The 19,015-nt window shown below is 43.5% G+C and overlaps 1 protein-coding gene across 10 annotated transcripts in view; it reads left to right on the forward strand.

Annotated features, from left to right (window-relative positions):
* Positions 1-2,937: 2,937 nt before the first annotated feature.
* The window catches only part of C17H2orf42 (chromosome 17 C2orf42 homolog), a 60,300-nt gene continuing 44,222 nt past the window's right edge, over positions 2,938-19,015 (forward strand). For 5 of the 10 annotated variants that reach the window (XM_049857528.1, XM_049857527.1, XM_049857534.1 and 2 more), the window contains exon 1: positions 9,680-11,089. The gene's annotated coding sequence lies outside the window, so the exon portion shown is untranslated. Of the gene's footprint in view, positions 3,005-5,436; positions 5,541-9,679; positions 11,090-19,015 lie in introns of those variants that run through there. The other 5 variants (XM_049857530.1, XM_049857533.1, XM_049857529.1 and 2 more) reach the window with 5 other exon arrangements.

The raw sequence follows: 19,015 nt of genomic DNA on the forward strand, positions 1-19,015 counted from the left end.
TTACAAAGCTAAACTTAAGTTCACACAAAAACCTCCACAAGAATGTTTATAGCAGCTTTATTCATAATTGCTAAAAACTGGAAGGACTAAGATGTCCTTCAGTGGATGAATGGATAAACAAAATGTGGTACATCCATACAATGGAATATTATTCACCAATAAAAAAAAAGAGCTATTAACCCATGAAAATACTTAGTGGAACCTTATGTACATACTGCTAAGAAACCAGTCTGAAAAGGCTACATACTGTATAATTCCAACTGTATGACATTCTAGAAAAAGCAAAATTATAGAGACAGTAAAAAGTGGTTCATCTCTTTTACTTTATCATTTCTTCCTTTCGCTTTAGCTACTCAACGTTCAAGAGCAAGTTTCAGAATCATTTCTGACATCATTTTGGTCTTTTCTTTCCTGTTTTTTTAATGACCTCTTCCTTTCTTCATGTATGATGTCCCTGACGTCATTCCACAACTCATCTGGTCTTCGATCATTAGCATTCAATGCGTCCAGTCTATTCTTGAGATGGTCTCTAAATTCAGGTGGGATATGCTCAAGGTTGTACTTTGGCTCTCGTGGACTTGTTCTAATTTTCTTGTTTCAACTTGAACTTGCATATGAGCAATTGATGAAGAAATGATGAAGTAAAAGAGCTGAACAGAAGATTTCAAAGGGCAGCTCAAGAAGACAAAGTAAAGTATTATAATGACATCCGCAAAGCTCTGGAGTTAGAAAACCAAAAGGGAAGAACGCGCTCAGTTATTTCCCAAGCTGAAAAAACTGAAGAAAAAATTCAAGCCTCAAGTTGCAATAGTGAAAAATTCTATGTGGAAAATATCAAACGATGCAGGAAGCATTAAAAGAAGATGGAACGAATATACAGAGCCACCACACCAAAAATAATTGGTCAACATTCAACCATTACAGGGGGTAACATATGATCAGGAACCAATGGTACTAAAGGAAGAAGTCCAAGCTGCACTGAAGGCACTGGCAAAAAACAAGACTCCAGGAATTGACAGAATACCAGTTGAGATGTTTCAACAAACAGATGCCGCACTGGAAGTGCTCACTCATCTATGCCAGGAAATTTGGAAGACAGCTACCTGGCAAACCAACTGGAAGAGATCTGTATTTTGCCTGTTCCAAAGAAAGATGATCCAACCAAATGTGACAATTATCCAACGATATCATTAATATCAGACACAAGTAAAATTTTGCTGAAGATCATTCAAAAGCAGCTGCAGCAGTATAGCAGCAGGCAACTGCCAGAAATTCAAGCCGGATTCAGAGGAGGATGCGGAACCAGGGATATCATCGCTGATGTCAGATGGATCCTGGCTGAAAGCAGAGAATACCAGAAAGATGTTTACCTGTGTTTTATTAACTATGCAATGGCATTCAACTGTGTGGATCATAAAAATTATGGATAACATTTCAAAGAATGAGAATTCCAGACACTTAATCATGGTCATGAGGAACCTGTACATAGACCAAGAGACAGTCATTTGAAGAGAACAAGGGGATGCTGTGTGGTTTAAAGTCAGGAAAGGTGTGTATCAGGGTTGTATCCTTTCACCATACCTATTCAGTTTGTATGCTGAGCAAATAATCCAAGAAGCTGGACTATATGAAGAAGAACAGGGCATCAGGATTGGAGAAAGACTCATTAACAACCTGCATTATACAGATGACACAACCTTGCTTGCTGAAAGTGAAGGGGACTTAAAATACTTATTGATGAAGATCAAAGACTACAGCCTCCAGTATGGATTCCACATCAACATAAATAAAACAAAAATCCTCACATTGGGACCAACAGGCAACATCATGATAAATGAAGATAAGATTGAAGTTGTCAAGGATTTCATTTTACTTGGATCCATAATCAACACCTATAGAAGCAGCAATCATGAAATCAAAAGACACATTGCATTGGGCAAATCTGCTGCAAAAGACCTCTTTAAAGTTTTGAAAAGCAAAGATGTCACCTTGAAGACTAAGGTATGCCTCACTCAAGCCATAGTATTTTCAGTCACTTTTTTTTTTTCATATGCATGTGAAACCTGGACAACGAATAAAGAAGGCCGAAGAAAAATTGATGCCTTTGAATTGTGGTGTCAGCAAAGAATATTGAAACCATGGACTGCCAAAAGAATGAACAAATCTGTCCTGGAGGAAGTACAACCAGAATGCTACTTAGAAGCAAGGACAGTGAGGCTACATCTCACACAGTTTGGACATGTGATCAGGAGGGGTCAGTCCCTGGAGAAGGGACATCATGCTTGGTAAGGTAGAGGGCCAGCAAAAAAGAGGAAGACCCTCAACAAGATGGATTGACACAGTGGCTGCAACAATGGGCTCAAGCATAACAACAATCATGAGGATGGCGCAGGACCAGGCATTGTTTTGTTCTGTTGAACATAGGGTAGCTATGAGTCAGAACTGACTGTACAGCACTTAACAACAACAAATAGTCGTTGCCAGGTGTGATCATTTAGGTTGTGTGTCAACTTGGCTGGGCCAAGATTCTCAGTGGTTTGGCAGTTATAATGCAGTTTGTCAGTCTTATAGTGATGTAATTGCCTTTGTGATGAGATCTACTATAATATGATCACTTCTATGATCTGCTGTGTGTAGACAATCAGGTGAAATGAAGTCTCCCTTGGGGTGTGGCTGCATTCAATATAGGTAGACTTTCTTGCAAGGCTCAGGGACTTTTGCTTGTTCTGGATTCTCCAGTTGGCTCCTGTTTACCTGAACTCCAGTTCTTAGGACTTGAGCCAGCAGCTTACCTGCTAACCTTGGGATTCATCAGCCTGTGCAGTCTGTGAGCCAGCAGCCTGCCAGGTTACCTGCCGATCTTGGGATTTGTCGGCCTCTGCAGCCTGTGAGCCAGAGGACTGTCGTTTGACCTGCCAATCTGGGTTCGCCAGCCCCTGCAGCTACATGAGTCAGAAGCCTCCAGCCTGACCGACGGATTTGGGACCTTCCAGCCTCTACAACCGTGTGAGTCATTTCCTTGATATAAATCTCTCTCTCTTTATTTTATATATATATATATATAGATAGATAGATAGATGTTTCACTAGTTTTGCTTCTCTAGAGAATCCAGCCTAAGACATCAGGGGTGAGGGAGGTGGGGCAAGGATGAATAGGTAGAGCCTAGGGGACCTTAGGGCAATGAAACTATTGTGTATGTTACTTTAATGGTGGACACATGACACTATGTATTTGTCAAAGCCCGTTAAGACTTACAACACAAATTATGAACCCTAATGTAAGCTATGGATTTTAACTATTAATAATGTATCACTAAAAAAAAAAAAAAAAAACCCAGTGCTGTCGAGTAGATTCTGCCTCATAGTGACCCCATAGGACAGAGTAGAACTGCCCCATAGAGTTTCCAAGGAGCACCTGGCGGATTCAAACTGCCCACCCTTTGCTTAGCAGCTGTAGCACTTAACCACTATGCCATCTGGGTTTCCAATGTATCACTATTGGTCATCAATTGTAATAAATGTATCACAACAATGCAAGATGTTAAAAATAGGAAAAAAATAGTGTGTAGGGGGGAAGGAGTATATGGGAATTCTCTGTACTTTCTAATTTTTCTGTAAAACTAAAACGGCTCTAAAAAATAGTCTATTACAAGAAGAATGTAGACGGAAGGACATAATAAAAGAATAAAAATGCAATTGAAAACAATACAATTGACTAGCTCAAACAAGCTAAAAAGTTTGTTCTTTTGAAGAGATTAATAAAATTCATAACATCATGGTGAAAAGGATCGAGGAAAACAGAGAAAGGAAATAAAAAGAGGGGTTTTACTGTAACTACAGCCAAGATTTAAAAAGGTAATAAAAATATCAAGGACAACTTTATGCCAATAACTTGAAAACTTAAACAGACAATTTACTAAGGTGGTAAATAACTAAAAAACTGCCTCAAGAGGAGGCAGAAGATCTGACTAGTTTAATAACCATTAAAGAATTCAAAGCAATAGTTAAAAATCTACACAGCAAAAACATCACCACTATCCCTCTGCCCCCCCCCAAAAAAAAGGTCGACACAAAGTCTTTTAGGTGAGCACTATCAAATATTCTACCAAAAAAATGTAAATATTATGAACTCTTCTTGAGATAGGAGGGAATACCCTTACACTCATTTCATGAAGACTGAAAGCCTTAAAACCAAAACCAGTCAGGAGAAGTAGGAGAAAGGAAAAATAACAAGCCAATTTCACTAATGAATAACATGATGGCACCTTTTGGGAGTCTGACTTAGAGAAATCTGAGCATCTCATACAAATTGGGACAGATTATCCATTGAGATAGACTATCCATTGTAGAAAGATTTTATTTCTCCAGCCTGATAAACTTAGGCACGGCTATTATGAACTGCTTTGGCCAATAAAATATGACCTGGGGTACTTCTGGCAAAATCACCTCCGGTTGAGAACCGCTGCTTTAGATTATCACTTGGCACCCATATGATCATGAACACAAACCAGGCATTGAAATCCCACAGTACTGTTAACAGGGGATCATACAGATGACCCAGGATATGCTGACGATCTTATTTATTTATAATTGAAACAAAAAGACAAAATTGAAAAAAATCTTCTAAAAAATTGTGACCTTCTCAGCCCCTCTCCCCTGCTGGAGAAATGGAGAAACATTTCAAATCTTAGTCCTGCAAAGGACCATTTCTCTTATTAATAATTGAGAAAACTAAGTTTTCTTTATGGTAAAGCAACCTGTCCCCAGCACTACTACTAGTAAGGAGCAGGACCAGGGCCAAAGGTGCAGGAAATTTCATACCAGGGGTTTTCAGCAGACACGCAGGCTTCACCCTAAACACCTGGCACCCAGGAGCTACTTTCAGTAAGGAACAAAGAGCATTTAGATTTATTCTGTGATTCCAAGGACCCGAACTAGGCCACCGAAGCTGATTTCAGTTCATTATAAGTGAAATATGTCAAGTAATACGTCAAATTGTAGTTATGGGAAAAAAAGATAACTTGGCATAAACACATAAATGACAGAAATAGGGAAAACTTTGGTGGACAAGAGCTCTCTTGACAAACCGCTAAATCACAGCGGACAACTGCTAATAAATGTAGAAAATCTCAGGCGATTTTTGCAGCAATTACCCATGAAACTCTACTCAGAAATAAGACTCTGAAGTAGTCATGAGCTGGAGCTGTATCCGTCCCTTCTGTACCAGCAGGGTCGGCCAGAAGCACTTCAACCTCAGTGAAGGACACGAGCCGTACAGCGGCCAGGTAAGCGCAGGTTCTACCACGCGCTTTCCCCAGCAATTCTCGGCGGTCTTTGAGAGAAGGAAACTACAACTCCCATCAGACAACGCGGGATAAAGGGGCGGACACTAGCAGCGCGTGGGCTGCTCTGACCAATAACGACTGTCGTTACAGAGGACAGTTTGGCCGCGTTTGTAAAAGGCCGCGGCAGGCGAAGAGACAGGAGGTGAGGGCGGTCACCAGCGTGGGGCACTGGGACCCGAGGGGGGGCACAGGGCAGGTAAGAGGGACATGTTGCGAGAGGACAGGGGGCGGAGGTGGAACAGGGATGTAGAGTAGGGGCTCCCGACGGAGACCGAGCCCCAGGAGCAGGGTGTTGGCAGGGTGACGCTTTTGCTTGGGCCTACCTAGGACCGGAAGTGAGCGGCCGCGCGCGGAGAATGCCGGGAAGCAAGTCCTGAGCGTGGTGTGCCCGGGGGCGGGCCAGGTCTCGCAAACGGGGTGGGGTTCTGTGGCCGGGGGACGGGACGCTGTACCTGTCGGGCTCCAGCGGCCTTTCTCCGTTTCGTCAAGGGGCGCGGGGCTAACGGAAACACTTTGTACCAGAAGTCAGGAGTCCTGGCTTCTAGTCCTTCACTGCCTCTCACTTGTGGTTAGAACATGTTGGCTCGTGTTAGATACCTGCTGGCCGTGTGACTTTGGTCAAGTCACTGCTTTCAGCCAGTTTTCTCATCTATAAAATGGGTAAAATAGTTCCTACTTCACAGGATCGTGGCGAGAAACAAATGAGTAAATCCGTGGAAAGGGACTTAGCACAGAATGTGCTCAGTAAACAGCAAATTTTCTTACCGCGATTATTTGTTTTCTTCACTTACTGTGCGTCACAAGCATTAAGCAGCGTCTACCAAACTATATAGCTGTACAGCCAAATAGTACCTAGATGAAAACCCGCCATTCCCAAGGAGCTTTCGTGGATTAACTCCTCCAGCGCCAGTCCCTTTAAACCCTCATGCTGAGGAGGCTGTTTGTAAACATGCCAAGAAGAGACAGTTCTACAGATGACGTTTTCATAAAACCCGTTGCCGTTGAGTCCATTCGTACTCAGAGCGGCCCTACAGGGCAGAGTAGAACTGCCCCATGGTTTCTAAGGAGCTCCTGGTGAATGTAAGCTGCCGACCTTAAGGTTAGCAGCTGTAGCAACCACTAGCCACCGGGGTTTGGGACCTTTTTTTTCATAGGCGGGTTTAAAATACAGGTTCCTTACAAGTCGTATTACTTTTTTGTATATGCCTTCAGTATAGAAACTGTAATAAGTGATACCAGTACATGTTCAAAATTAAAATACTACAAAATAGTGAAATGTAATTCTTCCCTCCACCTGTTTTCCAAGTTCCGAGTCACTTCTGAGGCAATAGATTCTATGAGTGTATCTCCCTCCTGCCTTTTTCCTTTTTTAAAATGAAGAGTAGAATATTAACATGCCTTTTTTCACTCCACGATATATTTTGATCTTCACTCCTTAATACATACATGTCTGATTCTTTTTTTCTTTGAATGAGAATTTTATTCAGTAATTTTAAAAAATACTGTATTTTTGGTGACTTAGTAGTTGAGTGCTACAGCTGCTAACCAACGGGTCGGCAGTTCAAATCTGCCAGGCGCTCCTTGGAAACTCTATGGGGCAGTTCTACTCTGTCCTATAGGGTCGCTATGAGTCAGAATAGACTCGACAGCACTGGGTTTGGTTTTTTTTGGTTTATTTTTGGTGAAAGTATATACAGCAACATAGGTTCTCATTCAACAGTTTCTACACATAATGTTCAGTGACTGTTACTGATTGAGTTGCTTCCCCCAAAAATGTGTGTAAACTGGGCTAGGCCACAATTCCCAGTATTGTATGATTGACCACCATTTTGTCATCTAATGTGGTTTACCCACATGTTGTAAATCCTAACTCTGTGATGTTAAATGAGGTGGGATTAGCTGCAGTTATGTTAATGAGGCAGGACTCAATCTACAAGAGTAGGTTGTGTTTTAAAGCCAATCTCTTTTGAGATATAAAAGAGAGAAGTGAGCAGAGAGACATGGGGACCTCATACCACCAAGAAGGCAGCACTGGGAGCAGAGCGTGTCCTTTGGACCTGGGGTTTCTGAGCAGAGAAGCTCCCAGACCAGGGGAAGATTGATGACAAGGACCTTCCCCCAGAACCAACAGAGAGAGAAAGCCTGGAGCTGACACCCCTCGAGCTGGCACCCTGAATTTGTACTTCTAGCCTCCTAGACTGTGAGAGAATAAATTTCTCTTTGTTAAAGCCATCCACTTGTGGTATTTCTGTTAAAGCAGCCCTAGATAACTAAGACAGTGACATTGGTTATATTCTCCAGTTTGTGCCAACAACTGTCTATGTAACCAGACTGTTCCAGGTCTGCTCGGTGTGGCCACAGAGACACGAAATGGGTGAAAGCAAAAGAAGAAGCTTTATTTGTTTGGCCAAGCAAAGGAGTACACTGGGACTTTCATTGCCAAGATGGCTCCCTGAACAATGGCCAAAACAATATTAGGGGAAGGATCCTGGGGAAAGGAGCAAGGTCATTGATTGGTCTGGTCCAAAAAAGACGTTCTGGGACCGTTCTGTAGTCTGTGCTTACTTATTCCAAAGCAGGTGGGGAGGTCTCTCAAACCAGATCTTAGGCTCAGACCCTTCACTTCTGAAAGTCTTCCCCCAATCTTAGGTGACTAAAGTTTGGTTCTGTCCGGCAGGAGAAATGTTCTGGGGTCACCCAGAGGACGGGGTTGATGGTTCTGCACGTGTCAGGCAGGCCAGATTTGGTCTTAATGGTTCTGTGGTCTGCAGACCCCATCCTCTTGTCTTTCTTATCTTGGGCAGGAAGCTAGAAACCAGTTAGAAGGGGAGGTGGTTCATGATACTCTACTGACAAGTTGAGGGTTCATAATGGTGCCCGGAGGCTGGGGTCTCATTCCCTCCTTCTCTTTTCAGGATTTGGGTGTTCAGTCCAAATCCTGACTCTCAATGAGGAGTAGGGACGAAGGCCATACTTCTGTAACTGCTTCAACTGGACAGGGGTGCTGGCATAGAACTGAAGTCTGGCTCGTACAGGTTCGGGGGGGATGGGTCTGTAACCTTGAAGAATATACAGGCCTGAGGTCCTTAACTTTTTTCTGTAAATTGCATAAGTACTTGTAAGAGGCAGGGTCCAAAAAGGCAAATGGCAAAAATAATTAATACAGGGGTTATTGGCCAAACCCATTTGAGCAAAGTGGGTGCCCAACTACTTGCTGTTTCAGGGTTGAAATGAGGAGACAAGAGGTTTTGCTTGAGCTTATGTAGCCAAGTTGCTTGTTTGAAAATTTCTTGGACCTTGGTTTCAGCTAGGCCTGAAGTGTTAACATACATGCAGCAAAAAGTATTTTGGAGGGGGCATATGCCGCCTTGTTCAGCTTCTATGACTTTTGTTAGGTTTCTTAAGATGAACTCATGTTGGACTAACCCAATCCAAGGAATAGTGATACTGAATGCTTTAGAAGTTCATTCTACTACTTGTTCAAAAACACCTCTTCTGGCGGGAGGGACTTGTCTCCAGAACAATCACATTTGCACTGGGAGTTTGGGGAGGAGGGAGTACAATTGTACCTTTGGCTGGGGGCCAGTGGTGCTAGCCGAAAATGTACAGTTCCAGTTGTTTGAAATGTATTACATTGTTGCTGGTTTTTGGCCCAATACAACACATCGATAAACAGCACTCCCTTACACTCTCCTAATAGGAAGTACTGCGGGACTGCCTTTAATTTTACAGGGAACATGGGAGTGAGCCAAGTATTGCTGAACGTGGCATTAGGCACAGAACTGAAGTTATTTATGGTGATAGCAACTGAAAGACTTGAATCTTTAGTTCGTGGGTGGTGATGACACACCCAGCAGTTTGTTAGTTGTCTTCCCTGGGCTGGAGCCTGAACTAGCTTAAAATAAGGGACAAACTAACAAGTTAAGACCCACATTTTCTTACTTAGAGCAAGGAGCTCCAGCAGCATAAGTTTAGTCCGTTGGGAAGTAGCTTAAGGTTTCAAGAGTCTATCAAGAGCAGGAAAAGTGATTAAATCCCCACAGCAGTAGGCACAGTAAGGACAAAAGGTAAAAGATTAGAACAGAGCAAGCAAGATAACACTTATGCACCACAGATCATCCATCAGTACCTGTCACTTATCTGGAGTGTCTTTCTTTTTCTTGAATAGCCACCGCAAGGCCGTTACTGGTTCAGCCTCCCCGTTGCTGTTGTTCTGTGAGGTCTGTTGTTCAAGGTCAGGTGTAGGAGCCAGTTTGATTCTGGTGTGGTGAATCTTGGTGCTCTCCCCGCTGACCTTCACAGCTGTGGGTATGGACATCAGCATTTCATAGGGACTATTCCAGTTCTCAGCCAAGGCCTTGGCGCCCCAGGCTTTGACAAATATCCAGCTTCCAGGCTTGGTAGTGGAATAGTCTGCCAGGTGAGACTGGCATACCTGTGGAGAGACACAAAAGTTTTCCCTGCGAGACACAGGTACTGTTTTACAAACAGTTTACCTTGTTTATGAATACTGTCGTCCTCTAAGTCTCTAGTCACAGTGTTATAGTCTAAATCAGAGGCATTATAGTTATGGAGCAAGGGACACCCATAAATAAGCCCAAATGGACTCACCTTTAACTTAGTTCTAGGAGCAACTCTTACCCTGAACAGAACCATAGAGAGGACTTTAGGTCAACTTGGTCATTTGACACGATTTAGCTAGATGTGTTTTAATGGTCCAGTTGATCCTTTCAACTTTTCTACTGGATTGAGGCCTCCAGGCACTATGGAACTGCTGCTCCATCCCAAGGTGTGTAACGACTAACTGAGTCACCTGGGCAGTGAAATGGGGCCCTTTGTCGATTTCAGTGACTGGGGCAAGCTGAAACGTGAGCTGGTGTATATGTTCGACCTTTTTGCCTTTGTCGGTCTCAGAGCCTGTATCATGGCGAACAGCTTAGCCTTCTGAGCTACCACTGGGGAGAGCGTTTGCCCCTAGAATCGCAGTAGGGCCAACGATTGCATAGCCCACCTTGTGTTGTGTTCTTTCCATGAAGTGGCTCCCATTGTTGAAGAGCTTGAGATCAGCAGTAGTCAAAGGCTGGTCCTATAAATCGGGGTAGCTAGCATATACAAGATCAACAGTTTGAACACAGTCATGAGGTATGGGGTCATTAAGGGGCGGAGTAGGGAGGAGGATAGCTGGGTTCAAAGTTGTGGTGGGTTGTATCTGGATGTTAGGATTGTCCACGAGGGCAGCTTGGTACTGGGTCATTCAACTCTGGGATAGCCAGTGACTGCCCCATTGTTCTAGCACGGCTAAAACCCAGTGTGCCATGTGTACTCACACCAGTGGTCCCAGAGTAAGCTTTTTGCTGTCTTTAATATGTGGACCATTGTCGCAACCGCCTTTAAGCAAGCTGGCCATCTGGTCATTGAGTCCAAGGTTTTGGAAAAATAAGCCACTGGATGCCTCCATGACATTAAATGCTGGGTGAGTACCCCTGCCACTATACCTTGGCGTTCATGAATGAATAAATCAAAGGGCTTATGCAAGTCAGGCAGACCTAGGCTAGGGCCTCCATTAAGGCCTTTTTAACTTGTTCACATGCTGCCTGTTCTCGGCCAGTCTATACAAATGGATCTGTTTTTTCTTTCAGAAGAGCATAGAGGGATTTGGTCAATAGTCCAAAATTAGGGATCCAAATCTTGCAAAACCCCACCATTTCCAGGAACCTGCGGAGTTGTTGGCGGTTCCCGAGTAGGGTAAGTCGGTAGATAGCCTGTTTTTTCTAGGGCTGCAGCACTTGCTGCCCTCCACTGATGATGAATCGGAAATAAGTAATGTTTTGTTGTATAATATGAGCCATTTCCTTGGATACTCAGTGTCCAGCCACCTGCCAAAAAGTTTAAAACGGTCAATGTGTTAATACTGCAGTGAAATTCGTTATTACTTGCAATAAGAAGGTCATCCACGTGCCTTAGGACCCTGTTAGTCAGTACTAGCCTCTGAAGTTCTCTGGCCAAGGTGCCCCCAAAGTTGGGGAGTTTTTAAACGCTTCTTATGAACGGTCTGGCAGTATTGCTGTTTTGTCTGGAATTTGGATTCTCCCACTCAGATGCAAATATCTCCTGGCTTTTTGAGTCCAGGGAAATGCAGAAAAATGCATCCTTTAGATCTAAAACCAAGAACCAAGTCCAAGTGGGTGACAGGGCTGAAAGCAAAGTATAGTGGTTATCTACCACCAGATGTACGGTGACCATTCCCTGGTCAGTGGCTCGCAGGTCCTGGGCAAAACCATATGTTCCATCCTTCTTCTTGACTGGCAAAATAGGGTGTTAAAAGCTAAATGGCAGGTTCTCAAAAGTCCAAAATCCAGGCACTTACCGATGAGCTGATGAATGGCCACCTGGGCTTCTCGGTTTAGTGGGTACTGCCTGACCCGTGGTGGTGTGATGTTGGATGGCAGCTGGACCTTGACCAGTACTGCACTGTGGGCGTGTCCTGGCTACTGAGTGGCCCAAACAATAGGATTATTTTCCTTTCTAGGCATTGGTTTGGGAAGAGCACCTCCCCCTGACAGGGAGGCTCTGTCTCTCGCCAGAACAGGAGGTGGGCCTTCCAACCATGTTCAGTGGGAACATCAACATGCTCAAAATAGATTTCAGCCTGTAGTTTACTAAATAGGTCCCTCCCCAACAGCAGGGCAGGGCATTCAGGCATGTATAAGAAGGAGTGGGTCAGGGTCTTTGCCTTTCCCAGCAGAGAGCAGGTTAAAGGCTGGAGAAAAGGTCAGGTATCTTATTTCCCTAAGACTCTCACCACAATCTTTTTCTTAGGGGCCAGACCCACTAGGTGGGTTAAAACCGAGTTGGGTGGCACTAGTATCCACCAAAAACTTAGTTTTCCCTCCACATTCGTTATAACCAGAGGTTCAGGTGGAGGGCCTGCCTGTGGTCCCCTCTAATCACAGTCTGCCTCTAAACTTAGGGCTGGCAGCTGAGTGGTCCCTGTGTTTGACCTCAAAAGCTTTGGGCACTCTTTCTTCCAGTGGCCTTCTTCCTTGCAGTAAGCCCACTGGTCTTTGCCCAAGGGAACTTTGTTACGAGCTCCCCCTACTGGAGGCCCTCCTTTTCTTTTCTTTTTAATTTTTATTGTGCTTTGAGTCAAAGTTTACAAATCAAGTTGGACTCTCATACAAAAATTTATAAACACCTTGCTATATACTCCTAGTTGCGGTCCCCTTAATGAGACAGCACACTCCTTCCCTCCACTCTCTTGGTGTCCATTCGGCCAGCTTCTGATCCTCTCTACCCTCTAATCTCCCCTTCAGACAGGAAATGCCAACATATTCTCATGTGTCTACTTGATCCAAAAAGCTCTTTCTTCACCAGTATCATTGTCTGCCCCATAGTCCAGTCCAATCCCTGTCTGAAGAGTTAGCTTTAGGAGTGGTTCCTGTCTTGGGCTAACAGAACGTCTGGGGACCATGACCTCCGGGGTCATTCTAGTCTCAGTCAGACCATTAAGTCTGGGCTTTTTATGAGAACTTGGGGTCTGCATCCCACTGCTCTCCTGCTCCTCAAGGGTGGAGGCCCTCCTTTTCTTTGTCTTTTTGGGGGTTCCCTGTAGGGCTGCCACCCCCAAGGCTGCCTGTCTTTTGGCCCTTCGATCTTCTTTGGCATCTTGTGCCTTCTCTTTCTCCTTTTCTCTATTGTTACAAGCTCGAAGGGCCAATTCGATTAGGTGCCCGGTATTCATAGTAATGCTTCCTTCTGTTTTCTGACGTTTCTTCCTAACATCTGGGGCACTTTGTCCAACAAAGACAGCATTAACCATCCTGGTATTTTCAAGCTGTTCAGGGTCTAAGTCAGTATACCATCTGAAGGTGAAGGAGATTTGTAGAAGGCAAAGAGGTCCTCATCTGATTTCTGTTTGACTTCATAAACTCTATTTAAACTCTTCTGCTTTGGGACCCCATTCGTAAGCCCCACGAGCAAACAGTCCCGATACTGAGTGAGCCTACCATACTCGTCAGCATTGTTTGACTTCCAATGAGGGTCCTGGAGAGGGACGGCCTTATCCAGCATCAGGTTATCTGGCTGGGCGTCATGTTGGTGCCGGGCGTCTTCCCTGGCTTTTTCAACAACCATTTGTCTTCCTCAGGAGTCAGTATTTAAAAGAGACTGATAGTCTGCCCAAGCAGGGTCAAAAGAAAATCGTGGTAACCAGTTCATATATTTTAAGTGGATCTTTCTATATCCCTGAGTGTAATTTTTCCAGTTACATAAGTCAGAGGTAGTGAAAGGCACACATATTCATGCCGTTTCCCTCTGGAGTCTGCTTAGAAGAGAATATTGTCCTGAGGTCCCCTAAACATGGCTCTGATCAGGCAAGGGCTCTTCTCAGGTTGAATTGGGAACTTGATAGAGCATCCCTTGTCTCGTGTGGAGTGGGGAGAGAAGATACTCCCCTTCCCCGGGAGCTCCAACAGCCACCGCATTACCTAGTTCCGGGTCTGGGCCAGGGGAAGGCTGGGGTGGGTGTGGTGGCGGTGGCTGTGGAAGTCTCGATGGATCATACAGATCCTCTCCTGTTAATACTGGGGCTGAAGGCTTTTTCTTAGTTTCCTTTTGAACAAGGATTTTACAAGATTGTTGAGTTTCTTCATCATGGGGTCACAGCCAAACTTATCCCATTGTTTTAAAATACACACTAAGGGGGAATGTTCAGGGATACTCCCAGTATTTCCCATTTTCTTCTACCTAAAACAAAATGACTAGTCAAACCAAAATACCTAGCGACTGACTGGTTAAACAACCTAGCGCTTATTGCCTCCCTTTTTCTGCTCTAATACTGGACCCCAAAGGAGCCCACAACGCAGGTCCAAATAGCACAGCTATAGGTTGAATTACAAACCAAGTCCCAAACAGATCATTTACCCAAATTCTCAAGATTCTTCTCCCGCTTTCTGAGGGGCTCCATTTGGTCTGAGACAGGGGCACCTCCGGGGCCTGGGGAAGTCCTTCTGGAGAAGCCTCTGGTGCACACTGGGTGTTCTTCTCTGGTCCTGGGCGGGCCCCTCCGGACGCGTAGCAACGCCCTCCTGGCTGGGTCGCCAAGAATGTAACCAGACTGTTCCAGGTCTGCTCCGTGGGGCCATAGAGACATGAGACGGGTGAAAGCGAAAGAAGAAGCTTTATTTGGTTGGCCGAGCAAAGGAGTATGCCAGGACTTGAGTCGACAAGATGGCTCCGTGAACAATGGCCGAAACAGTATTAGGGGAGGAGGGCTCTGGGGAAAGGAGCAAGGTAGTTGATTGGTCTGGCCAGAAAAAGATACTCCTCAGGTGGTTCTGTAGTCTGCACTTGCTCAGTCCAAAGGGGCGAGGGGAGTCTCTCAAACAGGATCGTAGGCTCAGACCCCTCACTTCTCAAAGTCTTCCCCCAATCTTGGGCTGCTAAAGTTTGGTTCCCTCCGGTGGGAGAAAGGTTCCGGGGTCACCCAGAGGATGGGGTTTGATGATTCTGTGCATGTCAGGCAGGCCAGATTCGGGCTTAATGGTTCTGTGGTCTGCAGACCCTAGCCTCATGTTTTTCTCATCTTGGGCAGGAAGTTAGCCCTAAAAAACATCTGGAGAAACCAGTTAGAAGGGGAGGTGGCTCTTGTTACTCTGCTTACAAGTTGGGGGTTGATAATGGTGCCTGGAGGCTGGGGTCTCATCTAGTTTTCCACTTTCGTTAATTTAGTCTCATTGCCCATCGAACTTTTCATCAGTACTCTAGGGTGACTGTCGTCCATTTGGTCTCAGATGGATAATATTTAAAAGAGCACAGTTATTAGGGGTGAAATTATTTACTTTTTGAGCTAGACTGCTATTTAGTTAAAAGGTGATTTTAGGGGATATTTTCTGTTTAGGGTTTAAAGAGCATCTATGGACAATAGCCTTGGGTATTCCTTTAGTCTCAAGCAGTCCACTAAGCCTGAATTCTTTTAGAATTTGAAGCTCTGTTCCACATTTTTTTCTCCATTTATCCATCTATTGTGACCCTGATCAGAAAGTTTGGTAATTGTCTGATTCTTTTTAATGGTTATGTTGCTGTTAGGTGCTCTCGAGTCAGTTCCGACTCATAGTGACCCTGTGTATAACAGAACAAAACACTGCCTGGTCCTGCACCATCCCTACAATCCTTATGCTTGAGACCTTTGTTGCAGCCACTGTGTCAGCCTGTCTCGTTGAGGGCCTTTTTCTTTTCTACTGACCATGTACTTTACCAAGCATGATGTCCCTCTCCAGGGACTGATCCCTCCTGACAACATGTCCAAAGTATGTAAGATGCAGCCTTGCCATCCTTGCTTCTAAGGAGCATCCTGGCTGTACTTCCAAGACAGATTTGTTCCTTCTTCTCACAGTCCATGGTATATTCAATATTGTTCTCCAACGCCACATCTCACAGTCCATGGTATATTCAATATTGTTCTCCAACGCCACAATACAAAGGCATCAATTCTTCTTCAGTCTTCCTTATTCATTGTCCACCTTTCACATGCATAGGAGGTGATTGAAAACACCATGGCTTGAGTCAGGTGCACCCTAGTCCTTAAAGTGGTATCTTTGCTTTTTAACCCTTTAAAGAAGTCTTTTGCAGCAGATTTGCCCAATGCAATGTGTCTTTTGATTTCTTGATTGCTGCTTCCATGGGTGTTGATTGGGAATCCAAGTAAAATGAAACCCTTGACAACTTCAATCTTTTCTCCATTTATCATGATGTTGCTTATTAGTCCAGTTGTGAGGATTTTTGTTTTCTTAATGTTGAAATGTAATCCATACTGAAGGCCGTGGTCTTTGTTCTTCATCAGTAAGTGCTTCAAGTCCTCTTCACTTGCAGCAAGCAAGGTGTGTCATCTACATAATGCAGGTCTTTAATGAATCTTTCTCCAATTCTGATGCTACATTCTTCTTCATGTAGTCCAGTTTCTCAAACTATTTTCTCAGCATACAGATTGAATAAGTATGGTGAAAGAATACAACCCTGACACACCTTTCCTGACTTTAAACCATGTGGTATCCCTTTGTTCTGTTCGAATGACAGCCTCTTGATCTATGTACAGGTTCCTCATAAGCACAATTAAGTATTCTGGAATTCCTGTTCTTCACAATGTTATCCATAATTTGTAATGATCCACACAGTCAAATGCCTTTGCATAGTCAGTAAAACAGGTAGACGTCTTTCTGGTATTCTTTACTTTCAGCCAGGATCCATCTGACATCAACAATGATATATATCCCTGTTTCCACGTCCCCTTCTGAGTCTGGCCTGAATTTCTGGCAGTTCCCTGTTGATATATTGCTGCAGCGGCTTTTGAATGTTCTTCAGCAAAATTTTAGTTGTGTGTGATATTAATGATATTGTTTAATAATTTCCACATTTGGTTAGATTACCTTTTTTTTTGGCATAGGCATAAATCCAGTCAGTTGACCAGGTAGGTGTCTTCCAAATTTTTTGGCATAGACAAGTGAGCACTTCCAGTGCTGCATCCATTTGTTCAAACATCTCAGTTTGTATTCCATCAGTTCCTGGAGCCTTGTTTTTCACCAGTGCCTTCAGTGCGGCTTAGACCTGGTTCCTGATCATATGCTACCTCCTGAAATGACTGAAAGTTGACCAGTTCTTTTTGGCATAGTGACTCTGTGTATTCCTTCCGTCTTCTTTTGATGCTTCGTACATTGTTTAATATTTTCCCCATAGAATCTTTCCGTATTGCAAGTCCAGGCTTGATTTTTTTCCTCAGATCTTTCAGCTTGAGAAATGCGGAGTATGTTCCTCCCTTTTGGTTTTCTAACTCCAGATCTTTGCACATGTCATTCTAATACTTACTTTCGCTTCTTGAGCCAACCTTTGAAATCTTCTGTTTGGCTCTTTTACTTCATCATTTCTTCCGTTTGCTTTAGCCACCTTATGTTCAAGAGCAAGTTTCAGAGTCACTTCTGACATCCCTTTTGGTTTTTTCTTTCTTTCATGTTTTTTTAATGACCTCTTGCTTTCTTCATGTATGATGTCATTCCACAACTCATCTGGTCTTTGGTCATTAGTGTTCCATGTGTCAAATCTGTTGTTGAGATGGTCTCTAAATTCAGGTGGGATATGCTCAAGGTCATACCTTGGCTCTCATGGACTTGTTCTAATTTTCTTCGGTTTCAACTTGAACCTGTATATGAGCAGTTGATGGTCTATCTCGCAGTTGGCCCCTGGCCTTATTCCTACTGATGATATTGAGCTTTTCCATCGTCTGTCTCCACAGATGTAGTTAATTTGATTCCTGTATATTCCATCCAGCAAGGTCCATGTGTACAGCCACCATTTATGTTGTTGAAAAATGGTATTTGCAATGAAAAAATCACTGATCTTTCTAAGTTTTATCATGGATCTCTGGAATTATTTATATCACCAAAGCCATATTTTCCTACTACTGATCCTTCTTGTTTCCAACTTTTACATTTCAGTCACCAGTAATTATCAGTGCATCCTGATTGCAGGTTCGATCAATTTCAGGCTGCAGAAGTTGGTAAAAAAATCTTCAGTTTCTTCATCTTTGGCATTAGCGGTTGGTGCATAAATTTGAATAATAACGTATTAACTAGGCTTCCTTGTTCTTGTTAGGTGCCGTCGAGTCTGTTCCAACTCATAGCGACCCTAGACACAGCAGAGCGAAACACCCCCCAGTCCTGTGCCATCCTTAAAATTGTTGCTATGCATCTGTCAGTTTGTTGTCCTGTGGGGCCTCGTGTGTTGCTGTGATGCTAGAAGCTGTGCCACTGGTATTCAAATATCAGCAGGGTCACCCATGGCAGATAAGTTTTACCTTAGCTTCCAGACTAAGACAGCCTAGGAAGAAGGATCTGGCGGTCTACTTCTGAAAAGATTTAGCCAGTGAAAATCTTATGAATAACAGCAGAACATTGTCTTTCTTATAGGCGTATGGGTATTATCTGACAGGATAGATTTTGAAGTGTTCCTTTTGACTGTAAATGCAATGCCATTCCTCTTCAAATTGTCATTTCTGACATCAGAGACCATATGATTGTCCGATTCAGAATAGCCAATACTAGTCCTTTTCAGCTCACTAACGCCTAGGATATCGATGTTTATGCGTTCCATTTCATTTTTTATGATTTCCAATTTTCCTAGATTCATACTTTGTACATTCCATATTCTGATTATTAATGAATGTTTGCAGCTGTTTCTTCTGTTTTGAGTTGTGCTCCATAGTTGTTTATTGTGTGGTCACGCCATAATTTACCCAGTTCTCTACCGATGAGCTCTAAACTGATTTTGTTCTTGTGCAGTTGTAGACAGCCTTGCAGTGAGTATCCCTATACATCTTTCTTTGTGTACATGTGAGACTATAACTGGTAAAATCTTAGAAATGGAATTGCTAAATCAAAGTGTAAGTTTTACATTTATTATATTTGCATCCCTTTAAAGAGGATTCTGCGTCTATACTTTCACCAACAATGCAGTGCAGAGTGCCTGTTTCTCCATATTCTCTTGAACACAGTAATTGCATTAGTCTTTTTGTCACTTTGCCGAAGTATTATCTTGTTTTAATTTGCTTCTCATTTATTGTAAGGTTGAATATCTTTTCATATCTTTAAAAAGTTTTTCCTTTTTCTTTTTCATAAACTGTCT

This window comes from Elephas maximus, chromosome 17 (assembly GCF_024166365.1).
Source record: "Elephas maximus indicus isolate mEleMax1 chromosome 17, mEleMax1 primary haplotype, whole genome shotgun sequence".
Lineage (NCBI taxonomy): Eukaryota > Metazoa > Chordata > Mammalia > Proboscidea > Elephantidae > Elephas > Elephas maximus.